Genomic DNA, 26,000 nt, shown 5'->3' on the forward strand with positions numbered 1-26,000 from the left:
CCCCCGCGATAACCCGCACCTTCTCAGCCCTGTGCACTGGGAGCCCGAGCCGGGTTATCGGCCCGCTACACCTCCTTCCCCCCCTTCCTTCGCCGAGGGCCGAAGCCGAGAAAGGTGTTTTGGTGCCGAAATCGCATCCAAGCCAGCCTGGACCCACCACTTTTCTATTTTTAGCCGTTTCTGCACAAATATTAGCCTGTGTGAGCTCGTTAATAATGAAACCTTCGGATTCTTGTGGTGGGAGGCTTCGGGTTTGATACGTGGTTTATTTTTCATTCATTGTGAAATGCTAAGAGGTACGGAGCAGGTGTATACACGGTTTTGTGATCTTTTGGCGACTTCTGTGGCGCCTGGAACTTAGACGGCCTTTTTTTTTTTTTTTTTTTTTTTTTTAGATTTCTAATAGAACCTGCTTAGACTGAGCCTATTTTTTTGGAAGTTCCGTAGTTCTAGCGTCAATTGGGTTTTCCAGGTGTGAGTAATTTCTTCGGATTGTCTTTGAATTTAACTGAGCGGGTTGTGGTTGTAAATATCCGTGCCTTATTTTGGGCGGTGGGAAATATTTGTAGCGGTCTTTCACCTGGAATCCCCTGAGCCTCCAAAATCTACGTTAAGGGTTGTATACCTTCATTTCTGACCAAGAATCTGGGTTGTATTTATTAGGAAACTTTGCAGCAGGTACTTAACCCTCTCTTGGAGCTCATTATCTACTCTTAGCGATTATATGGTAAGGACTCGTTAACCAAGACTAGCTTGGCTTTCTTAATCCCTACACTTGAATTTAAAAATAGAGACCGCAAACTCTCCTTTAGATCTGTCTGGTCCACTGATTCAGTGGACTGCCATTTTGGTTTCAGCAAATGCCTTCCAAGTTCTTAAGATTAAGCTTTATTGTTCGAGTGTCTGCATAGGGTGAAAATCAGATGTACTTGGAATTGGTGCACCAAAGATGAGCTCAGAATGTTTGTTATGTTTTGTTTTCTCTATTTTGAAAATAAGGCAGAGTATACGAATTTTCCCCCTATTCCTTTTCATATATATATATAGATAGATACTTTTTTTTTGCACATTTAATTTGTATTTTTTAGCGTGTTATCTTAATGTTCCCACGCCATTTCTTCTTTTGTTTGCTGACCTTGGTAGTTTCTGAGAGGGAAAACTTCTGGAGGTATTTAATAACAGCAAGAACAGTACATGTGAGAATCTCAATTCTTCAGAAAGTTACTTTAAGGGCAGATTGTACTTTTCACCAAATGATTGTAATCTCTTGTTGGTGTTCCATAGTTCTCTTGTTTTATCAATGGAATGCTCAAGTAGGATTTACTTTGGATCTTTTTTTCTTTCAGGATCTTGAAATAAATTTTCTGGCCTCTCAAGAAGATGAGGGATTTCGTGGATGTCTCTTCAAAGATATTTTTTTTTTGACATGGTATTAATAACGCTGCTTATAGTTTTTGAAAAATGGATGTTTGTCATGAATTTGCTAGTCAAGTTCTTGATTAGTTGGACACAAGGAAGCATTTGTTCAGCTTATTTGAGAAGTTCACATCTAGTAAAGTTTTTATGTTTTAGTTTCAGGATTTTAATATTGAAGTTAATCTTTAAATTAGGTTGAAGAAAGTCATTTGAAATATGGGGGGGATCAGTCCTCTTCTAAGTCTTTTGGACAATTAAGGGAGGGATCTTATTCTGTGGTTCTTGAGCTAGTTGGGTTTTTGTTTTTTGTTTTCTTTCTTGAATTCTGAAATAATGTGCCAGTTTCATGATAGATAATTATATTTCATTTTATTTCACCTCTTGCTAGTATGTTCTCTGCATCTTGGAGGGTTTTTTCCCTAAAAATTGAAAAAAAAGGGTTTTCATTTCCTTTTTTGTTTTTGGAGCCATACTATCCTATTTGTTACTATCCTATTTGTTATCAAAGTTATTGTCTTATTACAGGGTCTTACACTAGTGTTTGGAGAAGGGTTGATGCGTTGGCCGTCTGCCCTGACTGCACATTGGAATCACTTAGGGGAGTTTAGGGAAAAAATACTGAGGCCTGCGTTTCACTCCCTAAGATCGATTAGGTCTGATACAGGTCCTGGGCAAAGGCTTACTTTAAAACCACTGTGGGTGATTTTTGTGAAGTCAGGGTTGAACACCACCCTTAATGCTGTTAGTATGTTTTTACTGAACTTTCAAGCAGATTAGTAAGATGAATTGTTTTCTTAAATGTTTTCAATTATCAGCATAATGGTAATTTTTTTGAGCATTAATTACATGCCAGGACTATGTTAAACGTCTTCCCTTTATTACCTTCCATAGATAGTACTGTTTCTGTTAGATAGACGAGGGGCTGAGCTCTGTAAACCAGTGGTGCTTCAACTACTGTGCCACATTACTGAAATGGCCCTGATGACTATTCAAGAATTTTTTTTCAAACTTTGGTTTGTTTCCATAACCAGAGAAGCTTTAGATTAAAATTTTAATAAAAATATGACAATTAGCTGCAATTTGGGAAATAACTTGGTTAGCCAGGGAGATGCTAAAAGCTTTGCAGTGAGTAGGTTCTTCCTCTTCCATGTGTCTCCCAACATGTTCTGCTTGATAGTTTAGTTGGTGGGTGTGTTTATGACTGAAATAATGTTAGGCAACATAACGTTCCTAAAAGATGCAAAATCCAGGCATTTGTCTCCCAGTAATTTATTTAAATCTTCTCATAAATGAACACTTAGTATCACGTGAGCTTCTATTATCTCAGTTTGAAAATTCTGTTTTATTTAGCTTAGTTTAAAATCAGTATAATTTTTACAAAAAGATATCAAAATTAAGGGTTTCATCTTGTGTTTTTGTAGTATTGTTAATTTCATGGAATAAATGAAGTAGCAATAAACACCTGTATTTGGCGGCAAATGGGTTTTTAATTCTATTTCCAGTCACTAACAATGATTTTCTACCTCATCTGTGTATGAGAATCACATGTAGAGCTTTTTCAAAATGTAATTTCCTAGATGTTCCACTTCGGAAATTGTAGTTGAGTAAGTTTGGGGTGGAAACTAGGCATTAAAAAAGCTCAAAAGAACGGTGCTTGGGTGGCTCAGTCGGTTGAGCATCTGACTTCAGCTCAGGTCATGGCCTTGCAGTTCGTGAGTTGCAGCCCTGCTTCGGGCTCTGTGCTAACAACAGCTCAGAGCCTGGTTCAGATTCTGTGTCTCCCTGTCTCCCACCCCTCCCCCGCCCCTTGCGCATGCTCTGTCTCTCAAAAATAAATGTTAAAAGATTTTTTAAAACTCAAAATTCTAATACGTAGCTAAGGGATTCTTTGCACTTCATTTCAGGGAAAGGGGAGATCTGAGACTTTGAGTTCTGTGTTCTACCACTAAGTATAATATTCTTGCTTGAGCTTCATGTTGCCAGTCACACTGCCAAAGAATCCAGGCACGAAGCAGCAAAAAGTTCAGACGCTTTGTGTATATACATACATATACACATAAGATACGGTCATAATCTCTTACCGAGCTTGGAGTTACTGTCCCAGATGTAATAGTAACGTTATTAATATCTGTTCTGAGGCATTAGTTTGCTTCTTACCTATTCAACAAAAATTTATTGGGCATCTACTATGTGCTAGGCACTTTTCTAGAGACTGCTATTTTCTAGTAGTTTACGTTGTATGAAACGAGGGGCATGGGACTAGCTGATCTCTGAAGTTCTTCCTAGCTCTAATTTTGTTTTTCTTTATTGTGTCTCATAGGTGGAGACTGAATTTTGTTACAAGAAATATACCTGGTTATGGTATAAGCCAACAGAATTTTCTTTTACATTTCAGTTTCTTTTCGTTAAATAGAATTTTATTCTCAACTCTGGTCTTCTCCAGTGAGCATAAATGTGAAGTACAGTAGAAATGGATTAGAATTCTTCCATATTGGGTTTAGGAATAGCTGTACTTGCAAAGCGTGTACTTTTTGGCCAGGAATTACATACTCTGGTGTCAGCTGTTCCTCCTGGCATTCCGTTTCTGTATTGGTGGTCTGTCAGTTACCTCTACACTGTTGGTGTGCTTTTCTTTTTGTTTTGCTTATTTTTTTTAATTATTATTTTTTAATGGCTTAATTTAATTTTGAGACAGAGAGAGACAGCATGAGCAGGTAGGGGCAGAGAGGGAGATACAGAATCGGAAACAGGCTCCAGGCTCTGAGCTGTCAGCAGAGAGCCCGACGCGGGGCTTGAACCCACAAACATGAGATCATGACCTGGGCTGAAGTCGGATGCTTAACCGACTGAGCCACGCAGGCCCCCCTGTTTTGCTTATTTTGTTCAGAAGCTTAGCTTTGTCTTCTAAATTCTTTTAGGTTAGTGACTTTCACTTGATCAGACTCCAGACCCTAAGTCACTGACATATCTCTAGTACCTAGAAAGTGCGTGGCACATAGATGAGTAATTATTTGTTAGGTGAACAGTTAACCATATTGTAATCTGGTATAATTTCTTTTTTTTTCTCTCTCTCCTTCCCTCTCCCTCTTCCTCTCTCCCCCTTTCCCCCTTTATTGCTTGGAGTCCCTTATTTTGACCTGATAATTGTTTTATGATGAGCAGTCCTGGAAGGAATCTTAGATCTACTCAAACTCCTTTTATTTTTTTTTTTTTTAGACGAAGAACGTGGCTCAAAAAGCTGCTGAAGTAACTCGACTAAGATAGTGTTTGTAAACCACCTCCTGCATGAACCTATTTCCATATCTAACAAGACAGTAATTATTCTTGGGTTTCTGTTACCTTTGTAGTCCCTGTCTTAAAATTCACACTTAAACTGGAGAAACCTAATGGAGGACCAGGGGGAGGGGAAGAGGGAAAGAATGTTGGGGAGAGAGGGCAAAACTTGAGAGACTATTGAATACTGAAAACGAACTGAGGGTTGAAGGGGAAGGGGGGGGGAAGAGGTGGTGGTCATGGAGGAGGGCACTTGTTGGGGAAGAGCACTGGGTGTTGTATGGAAACCAATTTGACAAACTATTTAAAAATAAATAATAAATAAATAAAAATAAAACACTTAAATTCCTCTGGTAGTGGATAATAAGTAAGGTCAGTAATTTTTTTACCTTTTTGTATTATGGAGCATGTAGAATAATCTTGTTTACAATAACTGCCTAAATGGCAAAATCTGGAGGAATATTTGACTCCCATTATCTAAGACTACATACAAAATTGATGTCATCATATTATGTATGGGTGCTTTCAGTATATCGTTCTGTAACTGGTCAGATAACCATTATCAGAGGAATTGTTTTCCTTGGGATGATTTTGAGCTGGTAGTCGTGGATCCCATCCTTGGTTACAGAGCCTATGAAGTGGGAAGAGAAGAAAATTTAGGAAGAAAAAAAAAGGAGTTGGGGAAGACTTCCATTCCTACCCTATTCATGCCCATTTCCTCCCTACTGACTTTGGTGTTTATTAGAGTTTGTGTTGTTGGTTATATCTCTCATCTGGTCTTTTCTCTCATCTAGTTACTTCTAAGAATTTCTAAGTACATCTACTCAATTAACTTGGACACCAGAGAGCATGAGAATTATTACATGGTGTTAGACCCATTTGTGTCTTAATATTTTGTCTCTGGTCAAGGTAGTGTAGAAAGATTTGGTCGTTCTCTTTGATAACCCCTCCCAAATTGAAGTGTGAGATTGGTAAACTTTTCTGTAAAAAGCTGTATCAGAAATATTTAGGTTTTGCATGCTAAGAGGCAAAATTGAGGCTATTAGGTCAGTTCTCTGTTGGTGAAATTCAAAATCTGATAATTTGTGCAATTGTTTGTAATTCAGGCCTAATAAGAGTAGAATGGGGGGCTAATAAGTACAATATTTTTGCCTAATTGGGGATTAAAAGTGTTCCTGTCATCAAATTGATGTACATGTTCTTGTGTAAAATCCATTCTTAGTTTGTGGGCTATACAAAAACAGGAGGTTGGATTTGGTCGGTGAACATAGCTTGCCAGTCCTTGTTTAGAGCAAGATTTTTAAAATCCAGCTCCCAGAATTTGATTCAGTAAGTATGGAATGAGGTTCAAGAGTATCTATTTCTAACAAGTTCCCAAGTATGGAACCACCCTTGGAAAATTACTGGTCTAGAGAGAATTCTAGCATATCTTAGCTTTCTTGAGGCTTATTGTCTAATTTTTCTTGAATCCTTTTTATTTTTTACTTTGTTTTTAAATTCTGCAATTAATATGTTAAATGTCTGTTGTGTGGTAAGCGTTGTATCAGATGACAGGTATACCAGGTGAGCAAGACAGAATTGTTTCTATAATATATACCAGTTTGAGTTTAAAAATCACTTTCCACAAACCTTTAAGAGCTAGGGTCTATGGAACAAAAAGTACCATTTTGAAAGCAGGGCAGTGATGTTGGATGTTCGTTAAAGGAAAGCTAAATTGGGAGGTATTACAAAGTACTTCATTAATTGGATGTCTTAGGGGATAATGTTCTGTATAAGTGAATTTTTCAGATCACCAAAGCTTCCTTTTAAATACTTTAAACCAGTTCTTTGACGGAAAACTTTCTTTTTTAATTTTTTAATTTTTTTAATTTTTTCATGTTTTTATTTTATTTTTTTGAGGGAGATAGAGAGAGAGAGAAAGCCAGGGAGGGGCAGAGAGAGAAGGAGTCAGAGGATCCATGCTGTCAGAGCAGAGCCCGATGCGGGGCTCAAACTCACGAATGGTGAGATCATGACCTGAGATGAAGTCAGACATTTAACTGACCATGCCCCTGGACGGAAAACTTTCTAAGGATGTTACATACTTTATATTTTTTCACCTGATTATGAAATCAATGTATTCTGTTGTTTAAAAGTTTGGGGAGCATGAGGGAATAAAAAGCAAGAAACAAAACACAAACCCCATCTCTGATAATTCCATCATTCAGAAGCAACCATGTTATTGTGTGTTAAATCAAACGTTTTCATCAGTTACATAATTTACTAAGTCACGTATCCTTGTGTCTTCTACCTCCACTTACTCCTGCCTCAGGACTTGAGTGTGTGCCATTTGTTCATCCTGCCTAGGAGACTGTTTTCATGTCCCTCCTCCCTCCCCGGCTCCTTTTTTAGACTGCTTTTGTAAACACTGCTCCAAACTTTCATCCTGTAATTGATTTTTTTTTTTAATGAAATTGATTTTAATATAACTTTCCAGCTTAACTTCCTACCATGTTTTTCTTTATCTCCTCCCTCCACCCTTCATTTACTTGACTCTCCTAATTCTCTATACACTACTTATTGTTTCACACTTTTATTATTTTATGCCTTCAGTATTCTTTTTAGGGGTTTCCTGTCTCAGCTGGAGGTCCCAAACTTAATATCCTTGATGGGGAACTGATTATGGATATAAATCTTTAACATTATGGGGTTAGATTGTGCTCATTGGTTATGTTGGTTGACTTCCTTCAGTGGTGAAGGAGATAATTGTACTGACACAGGAAATTACGGCAAATGTGTAGTAAAGCTTCTATATGAAAGGTGAGGTATAGTTAGGGATTTCATAATACTTTCCTGCACTCAGAGTTGGAAAAACCTCTAGGAACATGTGAGTCTATAGTTTTATAATATTTGACTTCTGTTACATTTTCAGGAATGCATTCTGTATGAGAGGGAAGGGTACCATGTAGGCTCTTGTGAAAATGACTGTAGAAATTTACTTCTACTTAATCAGTACGTATGTATCTATTTAGTGTGTCCTTTGTAGATCTGTATTAATCAATTATCCAACATTCTTGAGAGATTTTGACTTGGAGCTTGTTGAGCTGGGGTGACGAGGGATTGTGAGTCCAGGCTGAGGGTTGGAGGAGGAACCCAATGGTACTTCCTGCAGGTGTATTCCCTTGTCTGACCATGGATGTCATTATCTGAGCCTTATAAACAGCAGCTGTCTGAAATTGTGCCTACTCAAGGATTACCTTAGTTATTATTCTCAGTGCATTCATGGGGAGAACAGTCATATCAGTGGAAGGATTCTTTGGCTTTATTAATCTACAGAACCACAAGAATCATGTTCAAATGCCTCCTTATCTCTTCCTGCTTTTTCTCCAAATACTGCTCAAAATTGGGGTGCCTGGCTGGCTCAGTCAGTGGAAACATGAGGCTCTTGATCTCTGGGATGTGAGTTCAAACCCATATTGATTGTAGAGCTTACTTAAAAATAGAAAAATACTGCTCAAAATTTACCATGTCACTTCTACCCAAAAAAGGTCATTTTGACAAAGGTCCAGTCTGCTATTACAAGGTGATTTGTTCTACCACCTAATCAAACTATCCATACTGTGTGTGATGTGGATGCTCCAGCCTTTCCTATTTCCATTGCTTTACTTCTTAGAGCTCCACTTCTCCCTTTAAGGCTAGCTCACATGCCATATTCATGAAGTATTTTCTGGTTTTCTTTAGTTGGAAAGTGGTCTTTACTTTCTCTGAATTCTGTTAGCATTTTTCCTATGCTTTTCTTTTGACCTTACCTTATTCTACTACTTCTTGTGTTTCTTCAATACAACCCCTTGCACGGTGGCTCTGAGAAGTTCCTCAGGCTGTCTTTTGTAGATGGTCAGAACCTTGCTCAGCCTGATTGAGAGAATAGTATAGTGGGTAGTAAAGAGCTCTAACCTCAGTCAGAAGGCTTAGGTTGCAGTTGTAATTACTCTACCAACTAGTGAGCAGATTACTTAATCTCTATCATGAAATTGTAAAGTGAAGGCTTTGGATCGGGTGATTGGTATCTTCTAACAATTGAATTGAATGCATTCATTTAATACCATTCTGGCACAAGGGATGCAAAGGTGATTAATTATTACCTTCTAAGCTCTATTGTCAAGTAGATCAGACAATTACACATATGATAAGTGCTATGTTATATCTGGCTGTGAAAACTGGAATGGTAGAAGAGATGAAGAAATCATTCCAGTTTGAGATTGAGGTTTGCTTGAGGTTTGCTAGTGTTTAAAAGTGTACTTTTTGGGGCACCTGGGTGGTTCAGTCGGTTAAGCGTCTGGCTTCAGCTCAAGTCATGATCTCACGGTTCGTGGGTTCAAGCGCTGTGTCGGGCTCTGTGCTGACAGCTAGCTCAGAGACTGGAGCTTGCTTCTGATTCTGTATCTCCCTCTCTCTCTGACCCTCCCCTGCTTGTGCTGTCTCTCTCTGTCTCTCAAAAATAAATAAAAAACAAAAATTTTTTTTTAAGTGTGCCTTTTGGTAGACCTATGAATTAGAACAGGGACTTCTGGGCAGAGGGAGCAACTTGAGATCAGGATTTTTAACCTTAACACTATTGACAGTTTGAGTCAGATGATGCTTTGTTGTGTGGGGTACCTCCTATTCCTCCCTCTACCTACAAGATGCCATTAGTACCCACTGACATCTTGTTACACCCCCACCCCCCACTCCCCGGTTCCCATCTCTGTCCTGGGGACAAAGTATGAGAACCACCACTTGAAACTTAGGAATGGAAGTGAAAGTATAGTGTTTTAGAGAAAAGTTACTAGAATGTAGGAGTGTTGGAGATAATTGGGAGCGAAGGAATTGGGGGGGGGGCGGGGGCGGCGGGTGAGGCTAGATCACAAGGGCCGACCTTGATTGTCACATTAGGGCACTTATATGTTTTTAGGGTAATGAAATTTTTAATGTTTTATTTATTTTTGAGAGAGAGAGAGGGGCAGTGTGAGCAGGGGAGGGTCAGAGAGAGAGGGAGATACAGAATCTGAAGCAGGCTCCCAGGCTCTGAGCGAGCTGTCAGCACAGAGCCTGACACAGGGCTCGAAACCCAGGAACCATGAGATCATGACCTGAGCCCAAGCTCAACTGACTGAGACAGCCAGGCGCCCCTAAATTTGTGTTCTTGAAAGAGAATACTGATGGCATCATGGCAGCCATGTCGGAGGAGAGTTGGGGAGCCAGGAGGAGTAGAGACTTGAACACTAGATGATAAGAGAATGGTTTAGGAAACAGAGTAAAGGAAGTGCTGCTAATTTGACTTTGGCCTCTGTCACTGAAGAGAAGGCTGAGCTGGAAAGCAAAGCACCTTTATTGTCTTTCCTTTCTTCAACTCTTCTCTCATCCCTAATTTCATCTCTCCACTTGAGAGCTGCTGTCTGTTGATCTATCGAAAGGTCAGAGAAGAATCTGGGTTATAGAATGACTGTATTTTTACTTTCCAAGTGGGGCTGTATTACTTAAACAGTGGGTTGTCAAAGCATGTGCCTTTTTTACCACCTTAAAATGTATGAGACCAGAATCTGGCATCCAGAGCGTGTTAACTATTGGCTTTTTATGGTTGGTATAGGTGTTATTTTACAACTTTTAAATTGGATTGATACAGAGAAGTAGATTAATAATCTTACCATTTAAATAATTGCATTAATTACATTGGCTTCTAATTTGGAGGTTTTTTTGTTTCAAAATGGCATTTTTAAGTAAAGGAGCATAGGAACGGTAAAATACTAGGTTTAGTAGTTGGATTTGTATTGACAAGTAAAGGGAAGGGTAAATAAAATAATCTGCGTGTTTCCTCTAACTTGTTTTTTTCCTTTGTGTGTCTCTCTCTGGATTTTTCTGGAGGGCTTTATTTTATTTAGATTTGTATGGGCTAATTGTGCTTGGCCAACAGCTTGTAGTATGAATTTAGGGACCATAGAGTTGGTAGCCAGGATATAATTTCTTTGGGGCAGAGCAGCTTCAGGTTTGGTTAAGTTTTCATCTGAAGTCTAACTTAAGCTTTAAGGACAAAGTGCTGTTAAAATCTGATGTAGCCAGCTAGGGAAAATAATATTCGGGGAAGTTGTTTTTTCTGAATCGAGGATGAAAGTATGCAGATAAATATAGTAGCTGTGATTTGTCTGGCACAGATGGTTTCAGAGAAAATGTTGTACCTTATTTTTCATCACTACCAGAGAAGTAGCAAAAGAAGCTTATTGTTTTCATTGTATATCATTTAGGCCAGTCATTCTCAAACTTAATGGTCTCAGGACCCCTTTATGATTATGGAGGACATCAAAGAGCTTTTGTTTACGTGGGGTTATATCCATTGAAGTTTATTATATTGGAAATAAAATGGAAAAAGATTTTAAATTTGTGTATACATTAAAAAATAAAACTCCTTGCACCTTAGTGTAAATAATACTTTAATGAAAGATAGCTTTTCCAAGAAAACAAAAATGATTAGTGAGCAGTGTGGTATTCTATATTTTTGCAGATACTTCATTTGGCTTAGTAGAAGAAAGCTGGATTCTCTGTTGGCTTTTGCCTTCAATTTCTTGTGATAGAATACATCATGTAGCCTTTGGAAGCATTCTACTGTATACTAGAGAGAGAATGACCGTGACAGTAGCATATAGCTTCGTTTTATTGTGAAAACAGTTTTGGGGCGCCTGGGTGGCTCAGTCGGTTAAGTGTCTGACTTTGGCTCAGGTCATGATCTCACGGTTCGTGGGTTGGAGCCCCACATTGGGCTCTGTGCTGATCACTAGCTCAGAGCCTGGAGCCTGCTTGGAAATCTGTGTCTCTTTCTCTCTCTGCCCCTCCCCTGTTCACACTCTCTCTCTCTCTGTCTCTCAAAAATAAATTAATGTTAAAAAAAAAAAAAAAAAAAAAAAAACAGTTTTGACCTCTTGGGTCTTCTGAAAGGGTCTTAGTGGACCATACTTTGAGAACCAGGTTTTAGAGTCTTGAAGGAAGTTTGACATTATCTTTTGAGTGGCTTGCATACTATAAATTTTTATTTTTTAATTGAGCTATAACTTAGATATAGTGTGTGTAGCAATGTACACATCTGTATTAACTACATTAAAATCAGTGTATCATTTCCAGCATTCCAGAAGGCTCCCTCTCACCTTCTGCTCCCCCAAAAGAAACCCTAATACTCCTATCTTTCAGTGAATTATGCATGTATTTTGTGCTTCACTTCATTGGAATAATACAATATACACTTTTGTGTCTGGCTTCTTTTGCTCCGCATAAGATTAATTTCTTCTTTTAGTTACTGTATGAAATACACTATGATGTATCTATTGTACTGTTGGTGGACATTTGGACTGTTTGTGGTGTTTTCACTAATTATAAATAATGTGCCATGATCATTTTATTACACTTCTTTTGGCATACACCCATATACAGCCAAATAGATTTCCCAAGTAGTTGGTTGTACCAGTTTAGAAGCCCACTGATATAGTGCTTCCTTAATAGCACTTATTATTGTCAGCCCTTTTAATTTTAGCCAGTTTAGTGGAGATTAATGAATATCTAATTGTAGCCTAAATATTCATTTGCCTGTGTGTAATGATGGTTAAGAACTTTTTCATATGCTTACTGGTTTTTTGACTATTTAATTCTTGCTTACCTCTAAGATTTGAAGCTTGGCTAGTAGACAGCTTGAAGTCTCTTGTGGCTCACAATCACTAGTTGAAAAAAATCAGTAGTTGAGTGAATTCGTGAAAATAGGAGATTTTTTTAAATGAACTTAATTGATTAGTGGTAAGCAATTTAAACTTGCTTACTGTTAAAACTATGGTTTTAGAGTATGTCTGGAAGGATCTTTGCTCTTGGAAGATTGACTACTTCATACTAAAATATGGCCTTTAGAAATAAACCAAGAAGACAAGAAATAACCAGGGTTGGTGAAGATGTGGAGAAAAGGAAACCGTTGTGCACTGTTGTTGGGAAAATAAATTGATGCAGCCACTATGGAAACCAGTATGGAGGTTCCTCAAAAAATTAAGAAACAGAACTACCATATCTGATCCAGGAACTCCACTACTGAGTTTCTGAAGAAAATAAAAATGCTAACTTGAATAGATTTATGCACTTGCATGTTTGTTGCAGCACTATTTAGCAAAAATACAGAAAGAATCTAAGTATCCATCAGTGGATGAGTGGATAAAGACATTGTAGTGTATATTATCCCATTGTGTGTGTATATACAATGGTGGTTATTCAGCCATAAGAAAGAATGAAATCTTGCCATTTGTGACAATGTGAATGGATCTTGAGGGCATTATGCTAAGTGAAATCAGTCAAAGACAAATACCATATGATCTCTTATATGTGGAATCAGAAAAGAAAAACCAAGCTCAGAGATACAGAGAATAGATTGGTAGCTGCCAGAAGTGGGTAGGCACAGGGGAAGAAAAGTATGAAGGGGATCAAAAAGTAAAAAGGGGGTGACGCCTGGGTGGCTCAGTCTTTGGAGTGTCTGTCTTTGACTCAGGTCATGAACTCAACATTTGACTTGCTGCTCTTTAAGATGGAGCTAAAATGTTTCTCTGAGAAGCTTTTGTAGATATTCTCTGCCTTTGGAGAACTTATTTCTCCCTTCTCCAGACTTTTTTTTTAATAGTTTATTGTCAAGTTGGTTTCCATAAAACCCCCCAGTGCTCCTCCCAAGTTCCCCATTCTCCCTCCCCCTTCAGCCCTCGCTTTGTTCTCAGTATTCAAGAGTCTCTCATGATTTGCCTCCCTCCCTCTCCCCAACTCTTTTTCCCTCCTTCCCCTTCCCATGGTCCTGTCAGGTTTCTCCTACTAGACCCATGAGTGAAAACATGGTATCTGTCCTCCTCTGCCTGACTTATTTCACTTAGCATGACTCCCTCGAGGTCCATCCACTTAGCTACGAATGACCAGATTTCATTCTTTCTCATTGCCACGTAGTATTTCGTTGTATATATAAACCACATCTTCTTGATCCATTCATCAGTTGATGGACATTTAGGATATTTCCATGATTTGGCTATTTCTCCAATCTTTTTTAAAGTAAAGTTTTCTGTATAAGTCTAATTACATGAAATAGAAGTGGGGGTTTTGATTTTTTACTTTGCTTTTCTGTTTGGAGTATCATTGAAACTACTGTATTGTAAATGACGGAAAATAATTGCATATGTTAAAAAAATAAATTGTATAAAAAAATTAAAAAAAATAAAGTTTTTATTTAAATTCCACTTAACATGTAGTGTAATAGTTTCAGGTACAATATAGTGAGTCAACACTTCCATAGAACACCTGGTGCTCGTCACAAGTGTACTTCTTAATCCCCATTATCTATTTAACCCATCCTCCCATCTAAAGTTTTTATTAAGGAAAAATCAAACGTACAAAAATGTGGATAAACTCCCATTATTAACTAGCTTCATTTTTAGGACTGTTCTTTTTTATATATCTTCTCTATTGGAAGCAAATCCTGGGGCGCCTAGGTGGCTCAGTTGGTTAATGGTTCGATTCTGGCTCAGGTCATGATCTTGTGGTTTGTGAATTCGGGCCACACGTCGGTCTCTGTGCTCACAGCTCAGAACCTGGAGCCTCCTTCAGATTCTGTGTCTCCCTCTCACTCCCCCGTTCTGCGTGTGCTCTAGATTTCTCTCTCTCAACCGACTGAGCCACCCAGGAGCCCGATTTCTCTCTCTCAAAAAAAAAAAAAAAATTAAAAACATTAAAACAGTATATATAGAAAAGCAAATAACAGCATTTCATCTTCAGAATTTCTGTATACCCCAGTCTAGTTGGTGCAGAGGACAAATGATGTCATAGCACACACACCATGTCTACATAGTGTTGTTGTAATTCAAGTAGGAGGGCTAAGTCTCCCACATGGTAGGTGATGGTGGTAGGATAGCTGTGCAAAACTCAAGAACAACGCATGCCGTAGCAGTCAGTAATAGGTTGCCATCTGTCACATTCTATTATTAATAGTTTTGTTTGTTTTGTAGGAGAGCAATTAGCATAAGGAGTATAATTCTTAATTTCATAATTGCATATGTTTTAAGAGTGTTAAAATACACTTGATCTTAGCCAAAAGGCCGAGAAGCGATGAGAGTATTAAAATAGAAAGGGATTTAGTTTTTAAAAATTTTGTTAGGGTGGAACCAAAATTGGCAAACTTCAGCCAGCCATGGTGCTTGGAGTCCAGTGAGTGGAACTTGGACTCCAATTCCATATTTACTAATGGAAATATGTACTTCTATTTCTACTTAACAGGTGGTTGTTTTGTTCTTTTACTTGACAGGTAATTAGTTGTGTAGCACCACAGAATTTTGATGTCTTATTACTGGTTTCCTTATTATTCTCTTTACTGTCACATTTTCTTTAGAGCCTGCACAAATTCTGATAGGAATACTGTGCTATGCATTGTATTATAAATAGTAAGATACTCTTTGATTTGAAACTTTTTGAAAAGTAGGACAGAATTTTAAAATATAGTTAGGATTCTGTGTTAAAGTAAAAGAATAAAATCAGCTATATTAGTATAAATCTGTCGAAGCTGTTAATTTATTTTAAAAAGCAACCTGAGCAATTGTGATACATATAAAAGGAGCATAGAATTCTGGTAATTTAGAGTTGGGAGAATACTTACTTTTTCCCTGAACTTATCTATAGATCATATTTATAGGGAGTCTGGGAAGGTTCAAAAATAAGAGTTGTCAAGAGTACATAATCATCTAATTAGCATTTCAAGGGGGAACTAACCCGCACTTGTTAGAACACCTACTATTTATTGGATGCCATCTGTGTGCAAGGCAGTTAATATATATTCTCCCATTCAAGCTTCCCAACAATCGCTGAAGGTATTAGCCAACTTGAGAGGGGAAGAAAAAATGGTACTTTGAGATTAAACACTACCTGTTCTAGACATATGTATTACATTGTAGTTGCTGAAAAACCTCATGCTCTGCAAAATCACCAAAATGTAACTAGATTTATGGGGAGAAATAGGATTAAGAGCAAAGGGATCACTGAAAAGCTTACGTAACTTTCTAATTAGAGTACTAACAGAAACAATAAGAATTCTAATAAAACAAACAGCACAGTTAAAAACATCTTAAATTCCTGACAAACTATAGTAAATACAGGGCTTTTTAAAAACAGGTAACCTAATGGAACCCTTCCATGTAGAGAAGGGTTGAGGTTACAGAGAGAGGAAGCACAGGGGGAAATAAAATGCATAAAGGAACAGAACAGTAGTACATCTAAAGTAGAGCATGTAGCCAGACTGAGCCAGAAAGAATGAGGTGATGCCTATCCAGTTCAGACTTTAAAAAAAAAAAAAAAATTATTTTTGAGAGGGAGAGACAGAACATGAGTGAGGACAGGGTGGAGAGAGAGAGAGGGAGACACAGAATCTGAAGCAGGCTCCAGGCTCTACACTGTCAGCACAGAGCCTGAATTGGGGCCTGAACTCACAAACTGAGATATGACCTGAGCCAAAGTTGGAAGCTTAACTGACTGAGCCACCCAGGCGCCCCTCTGCAGTTCAGACCTTTGTGCCCCACCCTCATGCTGCTGCTATTTGGTCCAAGACATTAATGCACTGAGGAAAAAATTCCTTCCGAATTAAGGTGACTTGCAGGTATATTTACTGATGTGGTGTGTTTGCTGACATTTACAGGTGAGCTAAATCCCATTACAAAACTGCATCCTTAGCAAAACCGACTTCATATTAACCAAGTCTTTTGCACATCAAAATCCACACTCCTGTTCCACGTACAGTACTAAATTGCAAATAGTTGTCTAAAATGTCTCACCTCCAGTGGAATGTTGTTAGGAAAGGGAGCTAATACTTAACTGGAGACCTTCTGGCATTTAAAGATAATCATCTTGTATTTAATCGTCACAACCATAGCCTAGTATTCTCAGGTGGGGAAACTGAGTTCCAAAGAGGTTTGGGCACTTTGTCCAAGATCACACAGTAGGTATTAGAGTAGAAATTTAAATTCATGTGTTTCTGGTTATAAATTTGCTTTTGTATACCATGTTGCTTCTGGCAAAACAATTTTATCAGGCCTTTAACAAAAGTAGTTGTCTAACACCTAATAAGGTTGATGAAGTCATTCTATTCCTTCCCATTGGTCTCCTACGACACTGCAGTAGGCAAAAAATAGTGATGGAGCATGGCAAGGGAATGAGCAAAGGCAATGGTTCCAAGGTGTCTAGATTTGCTATCTTTCCCCCCCAATAGCTATTTCAAACTAGTCAGGTTACTTCTATACACCTCAGTTTTTGTAAACTCTTGGGATTGTTATGAATATTAAATAAGTTAAGCTAATAGATGAAAATCCTTTAAGTGATACCTTGCGCCTGGTAAGTGCTTAATAAATGTTAATTGTCACCCATGCCCCATTGCTTCTTTTTGGTTTTTTTTCTGCTCTTAATCCATACCGTTCTATTTCTCCCCTTCCTCCCCGTTCTCTTCATATCACGGATTTGAAATAGATTAAATGTAGATAGTACTTAACTGAATATTGATGCTTTTAACACTTCCTAACTTTACATTGATGTTTTGAGTGTACATATTTGATGCTTTTTGTTTATGCAGGGCCGTATGATTTTTAAAAGTAGTGGTGTATGGGGTGCTTAATGTGGCCCAGTCAGTTGGGCATCTGACTTCCGCTCAAGTCATGATCTCCCCATTTGTGAATTATCAGGCTCTCTGCTGTCAGTGTGGAGCTTTCTTTGGATCCTGTCTCTGTCTGCTCCGCCCCTGCTCTCTGCCTCTCTTTCAAAAATAAAAAAAGAAATAGTGGTGTATGAGGATTTGTAATGTTTTCGTTTTCAAGGTACAAGCTGTGGGACTGAGTACATAGGTATGCTATTTTAGTTTTATCTTTTTGTGTGCCTAAATCTCTGTCTTTATTAAATATAATTTATGTGCATAAATTCAATTCAATGAATAAATATACACATGAAGAAAAACCAGAAGAATGGGTGCCTGCGTGGTTCAGTCAGTTAAGTGTCCAACTCTTGGTCTCGACTCAGGTCATGATCTCATGGTTGGTGAGATCGAGCCCTGCATCTGGCTCTGAGCTGACAGCGGTGTGGACATGTTTTTATTACACACACACAGGAGTGAAACAACTGGCTCATATGTTAATTATTTACCATTTTGAGGGACTGCCAAACTTTGTCAAAAGAGGCTGTACCATCTTGTATTCTTGCTAGCAGTGTATGTAGTTTACAATTTCTCCACATTTCACCAACACTTGTCTCCCCTCCCCCTTCTTTTGTTGGTAGAAATATACATAATATAAATTACAATTTCTCCACATTTTCACCAACACTTCTGTCTCCCCTCCCCCTCTTTTGTTGGTAGAAATATATATAATATAAAATTAATCATTTTACGTGTACAGTTTTGTGATATTAAGTGCATTCACATTGTTGTCCAGCTCTTCACCATTATCCAGCACCAGAACCTGTTCATTTCCCCACCTGAAACTCTGTGCCTATTAAATACTAATTTCTGAAGCTCCCCCCCCCCACCCACGTCCTTGATAACCACCATCTTACTTTTTGTCTCTGATTTTGACTCCTCTCCCCTCTCCCTGAGAGACCCGAGCACATGGAGGAGGGGCAGAGATGGGGGGAGAGAGAGAAAGTCCATGCGGAGCCTGACTCAAGGCCCTATCTCCTGACCCGTTAAATCATGACCTGAGCAGAACCAAGAGTCAGACACCCAACTGACTGAGCCACCCAGGCATCCTTAAACTTCACTATTCTGTGTGCCATAAATAAGTAGAATCCTACACTATTTGCCCTTTTTTGTGACTGGTTTGTTTCACTTAGTGTGACGTCATCAGGGTTCATCCATGTCCCAGTGTGTTTTGATTTCCTGTTTAAAGCTGAATGATCTTCCACTGTATATGCCACATTTCATTCGTTCATTTATTGATGGACATTTGGTTTACTTCCACTTTTTGGCTACTGTGAATAGTACTTGCTATGAACATGGGTTTGCAAATACCTGTTTGAACCTCTGCTTTCAACTTTTTTGGGTGTATACCCAGAAGTAGAATTGCTGGATAATATTACTAATTGTATATTTAATTTTTTTTGAGCAATGGCCACACCATTTTCCACAGTGGCTACACCATTTTACCCTACCACCAGCAACACACAAGGATTCTAATCTCTCCACCTTCTCACTAACATTGGTTATTTTCTCTTTTTTATTATAATCATTCCAGTTGGTGGGAAGAATCTGTCTCACTGAGGCTTTGATTTGCAGTTTCCTGGTGGCTAATGATGATGTGTTGAGCATCTTTTCATGTATTTACTAGCCATTTGTACATCTTTGGAGAAATGCCTATTCAGATGCTTTCTCCATTTTTAAATTGGTTGTCTTTTTTATTATTGAGTTGTAGGAGTCTTTTTGTATGTTCTAGATACAAGTCCCTTATTAGATTCATGATTTGTAGTGTTGTTTTTCTTTCCTCCCATTCTCTGGGTTGTCTCTTCACTGTTTTCATATATACACTTTTGATTTCACGTAGCCGAATGTGGGGCTCAAACTCATGACCCTGAGATCAGGAGTCATGCTCCACTGACTGAGGCAGCCAGGTGCCCCTTCACTGTCTTAATATTAAAATCCCTCTTGAAGCACAAACATTTTTAATTTTGGTGAAGTCCATTTTGTCTGTTTTGTTGCTCCTGCTTTTGGTGTCATACCTGTCAGAATCCATTGCTGAAATGCTAGGTCATTAAGACTTACCCTTATTTTTTTCCCTAAGAATTTTGTAATTTTTGATCTTATGTTTAGGTCTTTGATTCATTTCGTGGTAAATCATTGTTGCTGGGAAACATTTCTATATGCAGTAGACCCAATTATGCATTATGTACACTTCGTTTATACAATGCTTTATAAATCAGTTCAAAGAAGAAGGGCATTTATACTGGTTTTTATTATTATATTTACCAGTGCTCTTTCACTGGGGATTGGGTCTGTTAAGCACCTTAGGCTGTCATGCTGGAAGTTGATCTCAGACTTCAATTTTGAAACCATTTTGGTTGACAGGCTTTTTTTCTTTCAGTGCTGTGAATGTGTTGTCCCACTGCTTTCTGGCCTCCATATTGTCTGATGAGAAATCGGCTGACAGTGTTATTGAGGAACCTGTATATGCGATGATTTGCTTTGTCCTGCTTCCTCATTCTCTTTGTATTTGGCTTTTGACATTTTGATTATGATGTTTTTCAGTCTGGTCTTTGTAAATTTATCATCCTACTTGGAGTTTGCTGAGCTTCTTGGATGTTTAGATGAATGTGTTTCATGAGTATGGGGGAATTTGGGCCATAATTTCTTCATATATCTTTTCCTTTCTCTTTCTGGACTCCATAACATATATATTGGTATGCTTAATTGTGTTCCACATTTCTCTGAAACTCATTTTTTTCTCTCTGTTCTTCAGATTGCTTAATCTGTTCATCTGTCTTCTCGTTTGTTGACTCATTTTTTGACAGCTCATCTTCTGTTGAGCCACTTCAGTTAATTTTTTCATTTTAGTTATTGTATGTTTTAAGATGTTTTATTTTAAGTAGGTTCCACGCCCAGTGTGGGGCCCAAACTCGTTACCCCAAGATCAAGTGTCTCCTGTTCCACCTACTGAGCCAGTCCAGGTGCCCCAGTTACTGTACTTTCTGACTCCAGAATTTTTTATTTGGTTCTTTTTAAAAAATTTTCTAGCTCTTACATCTCTTTTTTTTTATAGTCTCTGTTAACATCTCTTTTTTTATAGTCCCTGTTTAAATGTTGTCTTATTTTCCTTTATTTCTTTTAAGCATGGTTTCTTTTAGTTCTTTGAACATAATTGTAATAGCTATGATTAAGTCTTTGCTAACTAAGTCTGACATGTGGACCCTTTCAAAGCCAATTTCTTTTGGCTACTTCCCTCAACCCCACCCTGGTGTATCGGCCACAGTTTCCCATCTTTGCACCAGTCCTGTAAACTTTCTTGGGGGAAAACCGGATCTTTTGTCTAATGTAGCAACTTTGGATACAGATTCCTCACTACCCATACCTGGGGGCTTGTTGTTACTTGCTTGTCTGCCTCACTGCTGGCTAGACTGCTGTAATGAAATCCATTTTCCTTGCAATGTGTAGCCTGTGATTTCATACCCTTCAGAAGGTACAGGCTTAGTCATATCTGTGTTAAGCTGTCTCCCTCTGTCGGTATCACATAAAAATGTTAAGTCTCCACTAATTGTTGGCTGATTGCTTTATTGTTTCAGGTGATGCCCTGGGATTTAATTGCCCCACAGTCTTAGCCAATTCAGTTTTTCTCTTTTCTAGAAGGTAATATTTGAATTCAGTCTGAGGTTTGTTTTGACTCCAGGGAGGCTCTTAGCTGTCTCTTTCCCTGATTTTTTCTGATAAACTGCTAGCTGGTTTAAAGTTTAGCATATTGCTCTCATGAGATTAACCAGCCTCTAATTGCTTACTGCCTTGCTCTCTATTGTTTTTAGTGCACTCTCAGATTTGAACTTCCCTGTACTCTGTTCCAAATAAAGTCAGTTCACTCTGAGAGAAATTTGAAGCTTTTTGATGGCCTGACTCTCCCCCTGGGCAAAAAACCTTTGCATCATTACTTCAGAGCAGGGATGAAAAAGGCTCACTTCTGTCAGTGACACCCCTGCTTCATGAGTAGGGTGCTGGGTGGGAGCAGCAGCTTCTGGTGTTCTCACCTTCTCTCTCCTGGTGGGGAACCTCAGTCCCATGAGTGAAGTAGAGCGAGGGCCATTAGGAGCACATTATTCTTGGCCTGAAGAACCTGGGGCCAAACTTCTCCACAAGTAGAACTTGGATAGAAGAAAGGAGCCCTAGGCATCTCAGTGGCTTGTGTCTGCAATAGAGCCCCTGCAAGTAACAGTTGGGGATGAGGAGAAATGCTAGCTAGCTGTCTTCCCTCTCTTAGGCAGATACCTTGACTGGGAGGTTGGAGCAGAGAGCGCTGTATTCTTGGCTGCAACCTCCTGGAATGGAGCTTCTGTCCTGCTGAGCTGGCCCAAAATGCCATTCTTAGTGAGATACAGTAGATTTTCTTTAATAAGTGTTTCTTCATTTACTGTATACCCTTAGGACAATTCTGGGGACCTCAAAAAAAGTTTTTAGTGTAATTTTAACTGGTTATTGGTTTCACTGGGGAGAATATCCAGCATTCCAGAAGTCCTTTTTAATTTAAAATTACTCCTTGCCAGCAGCCACTTAAAAGCTCACACTTGAGAATCCCTTGGAAAGGATGCTGGAATTTATTGAAGCTTTAATGTACATATAAAAACTTCCAGTACCCTAATTGTATACATATAACTTGACAGACACTTAGCATGGAGAAGTTTTGAATACAGGTGTTTAGCCAATTACCAAGCATTTCTAAATGAATATGTTTTTGCTGCAAAGAAAAAACTTAGAATGCATGATGTGGTTCTTTTGTGATGCCACAATAGGAGGTTATCCATAGGAAGCAGCAATGGTTGTGTACATAGTGATTTTATTTAAAAATTTTTAGCTTATTTTTTTAGTGAAGTACAATTGATCCACAATGTTACTTTTGTATATGGTGATCTGGTGACAAAAATTAAGGGCTGTGTGTGTTTAATAGTGGTGGTAATAGAATATGAGCATTTGAATTTAACAGATTAATTAGACATCTTCATTTGCATTAGCCTGAGTTACTGATGGAATGTGAAGCTGTCTAGAGCTAGCCTCACACTTGGGGGTGGGGGAACCTGTGCTTAATAGTAGCTGCCTTGACTGGTTTTGTGTCGAATTTCTCATAATTGCGAGAATGATAATGGCAGTGCTGGTGGAGCTAGGAAAAGAAAGTCCTTTACTCTTGAGCAAAGACTACATTTTAAAATTGCTAGGGGTGCCTGGGTGGCTCAATCGATTAAGCGTCCAACTTGGCTCAAGTCCTAATCTTGCAGTTCGTGGGTTCGAGCCCTGTGTCGAGCTCTGTGCTGACAGCTAGCTCAGAGCCTGGAGCCCGTCTTTGGTTCTGTGTCTCCCTCTCTCTCTGACCCTCCCCTGCTCATGCTGTCTCTCTCTCTCTCTCTCTCTCTCTCTCTCTCTCTCTCTCTCTCTCTCAAAAATAAAATAAACCATTAAAAATAAATTGCTTAGGGATATTTAGGTTTATAGCTGTGGACTCAGCTGTATTGAAAATAACTTGCTGCATTTTAAACTCTGAAACATGAAATCTCCTCTCCCACTGAACAATAGTTTTTTATAGCATAGTTTTGGATTATGCTGTATTTCTTAGGGATATAGTGCTAGTGTTTTAGAAGAAAATTCTGTGGTCATAGCTATTGGCAGTGTTAGAATAATCAACAGGTGGACATTTTAAACGAAGTGAAAAATCCCAGTTTTATAAAATGTCTTTCTGTATCAAAAACATTATGATAGAGTTTATCTTAGAGTTGGGGATATGGTGAGGTCAAGAGTAGCTTTTTCCTTATTTTCCAACATTATTGATGTATGACATGGTGGTTAAAACTGTAGAACCTTGGAGCTTATATGTGGGGTAGAATCCTGGCTGTAGTCACTCTGCCCTAGTTTCTTTACTCCTGAAAGGGGGGCAATAATAGGCTTGTTCTGAAGATTAAATAATTTTATACATATAACTGAGAATAGTGCCTGACACAAAGTAAACACTCACATGTTTGTTATTATCACTATTAATGAGAAAAAAGTTTAAATTTTTAATGTTTATTTTTGAGAGAGAGAGGGAGAGCATGAGTTGGGGAGGGGGGGTAGAGAATCCAGAGAGGGGCTCCACGCTGACAGCAAAGAGCCCTATTCAGGGCTCAAACTCATGAATTGTGAGAGTCCTGAGCTGAAGTCGGATGCCCAATGACTAAGCCACATATGTACCCCTATAAGAAATAAATCTTAAATATTTGTTTTTGAGAGAGTGCATGGGGCGAGGGGAGAGAGAGAGAGAGAGAATGAGAGAGAACCTACAGCAGGCTCTGCACTGTCAGCACAGAGCGCGATGCCAGGCTCAAACTCATGAACTGTGGGCCCATGACCTGAGCTGAAATCAAGAGTAGGACACTTAACCGACTGAGCTGCCCTAGTACCTCCGTGAGAAAATTTTTATTTAAAATCTCAGGTATGTCAGCCTGTCTGTAGTAGTATTGAAATTGGGGAATGAGAGGGAAAAGTCAGGGCTGATTAAGGATGACCTTGAAGAATAGTATTTATGGAAAAGGTAGAGAGGAGGGGATGGCACTAAAGGTTTCAGAGACTGGAAGTATTGGGTTAATTTACAATTTAATATGCTAAACAGATTGGTAGTGTGGAGACCAGCCAGGATGCTGTTAAAATTGGAGTCTCTTAAAGTGGAGTGGGAATGGAAAAGATAATTTTGGACACATTATAAAAGAGGAATTGGAGATGGGAAGGGAGAGGGTTTGTTTGACTTTGTTGTTAATAACCCCTTCCACCCCATTTTTTCTCTTGAGCCACCTACCTGTTGTGTGTCAGTGAATCCTTTGGATACAATGACGACTACAGTTCATATCACTTGTACCCTTATGGAACTTTCATTTTTGTAGGGAGTGTGATCATCACACAGATGCTCTAAGGAAAGTGTAGCTGGCTCTCAGAGCCTCAGATAGGACTACTTGATGAGTTTTCAGGTGTGTTGAGTGCTGGTGAAGGTGAATTCATATGGCCAAAACTAAGCAGACTGCTTGTTCAGAGGCTTCAGAGTCCTTGTGAAGGGAGTGTGTTTGAAGGAACAAGAAGGCAGATTGAATGGAGTTAGAACAGACGGCTGGGGGATACTTGCAAGGTGAGGCAGAAGTTGGGTATTTGAGGACCTTGTAGACTGTTAGAAAAGCATTTTAATCTTCATCCTGGTCTTTGAAGATTTTTAAGCAGGGCCTCATGGTATGATACGGTTTGTATTTTAATAAGAGTCCTGGTGATCATTTCTAATACCAAAAAGATAAAACCTAATTGGAGAGATGGGTACAAGTTTGATACAGTAACTATGATTTTAAGAGAAAGATCACAATCCTTTATCCTTGTTCCTTTCGCATCCCTTTTTTTCCCATCTTAATTCTCCCCCTCTGAATTCAGAGAGAACATCTTGGGAGCTATGGAGAACCTTAAGCCTGACACATGTTAGTAACTGCCATCTTGGACAAGTTCAAGTTACTTAATGTTTTAGCTTCAGTTTGTCTGTTAAATTGGATTAGTAGCCATATGGGATAGGTGTCATGGTGATTATGTGAGTGTATAACAATAATTTATTTGTATAACAATAAAGCACCTACTATTGTGCCTGATACATAAGTGCTCATAACTTTTCTAGAGTAGTGTATAAATTAAGATGGAAATATAAGGGAGCCTGTGATATATCCTAAATATATATTCAGCCTTTCTGGTTTCTGGCACAGAGCTTCACAAACCCTAGGAATTTCCTAAGTGGTCGGAGCCAAAAAAAAAAAAAAAAAAAAAAAAAAGGAGGGGGGGGTATCTTATGTTAATGAAGTAACTTTTGGAAAGCCCCTAAGGATTGGGGACTGTTTGCCAAGGGAATGGACCATGTGATTAGAGTGTTGGAACTTCCAGCTCCTTTCCCTTCCACCTCCTTAGGCCATGGGGAGAGACTAGAGATTGAGTTCAACCTTCAACGGCCAATGATTTGATTAGTCATGCCTATGTAGTGAAACCTCCATAAAACTCCAAAAAAGGTGGGATTCACAGAGCTTCCGGATTGGTTAAACACCTGGAAATCTGGGGGGAATGATGGGCCCAGAAGCTCCTTGCCCTTCCCCGTACATTCTCTTACACATCTCTTCCATCTAGCTGGTTCTGAGTTACGTACCTTTAATAATAAACTGTAATCTAGTAAGTAAAATGTTTCTCTGAGTTCTGTGAGCTGCTCTAGCAAATAAATCGAAACCAAGACTTTTAGGGGTCATTGGAACCTCCAGTCTATAGCTCTTTAGAAAGAAACATAGGTGACAACTTGTACTTGTGACTGGCAACTGAAGTGGGGGACAGGGGATAATCTTGTAGGACTGATGGAGCCCTTAACCTGTGTGATCTGATGCTATTTCCAGGTAGATCGTGTCAGGATTTTAGTTGAATTGTAGGACACCCAGCTGGTGACTGAAAATTGCTTGGTGTGAGGGAATAAATGCACATTGTAACTGGGTGCAGAATTGTAGAGTCACAGAGAAACTTTGAATGGAATGGAACCAACAAGTCCACAAAAGGAAAATTC

General features: G+C 38.8%; 2 protein-coding genes across 3 annotated transcripts in view; both read left to right on the top strand.

Moving 5' to 3' along the window:
- LOC115283378 (cuticle collagen 40-like) overlaps positions 1–1,376 on the top strand; it is a 3,246-nt gene extending 1,870 nt beyond the window's left edge. The window contains exon 3 of the mRNA XM_029929644.1: positions 1,347–1,376. The gene's annotated coding sequence lies outside the window, so the exon portion shown is untranslated. The remainder of the gene's footprint in view (positions 1–1,346) is intronic.
- Positions 1,346–26,000, top strand: part of USP9X (ubiquitin specific peptidase 9 X-linked) — a 124,657-nt gene continuing 100,002 nt past the window's right edge. For both annotated transcript variants that reach the window (XM_029930811.1, XM_029930812.1), the window contains exons 1-2: positions 1,346–1,429; positions 4,633–4,730. The gene's annotated coding sequence lies outside the window, so the exon portion shown is untranslated. The remainder of the gene's footprint in view (positions 1,430–4,632; positions 4,731–26,000) is intronic.

This window comes from Suricata suricatta, chromosome X (assembly GCF_006229205.1).
Source record: "Suricata suricatta isolate VVHF042 chromosome X, meerkat_22Aug2017_6uvM2_HiC, whole genome shotgun sequence".
Classification (NCBI taxonomy): Eukaryota; Metazoa; Chordata; class Mammalia; order Carnivora; family Herpestidae; genus Suricata; species Suricata suricatta.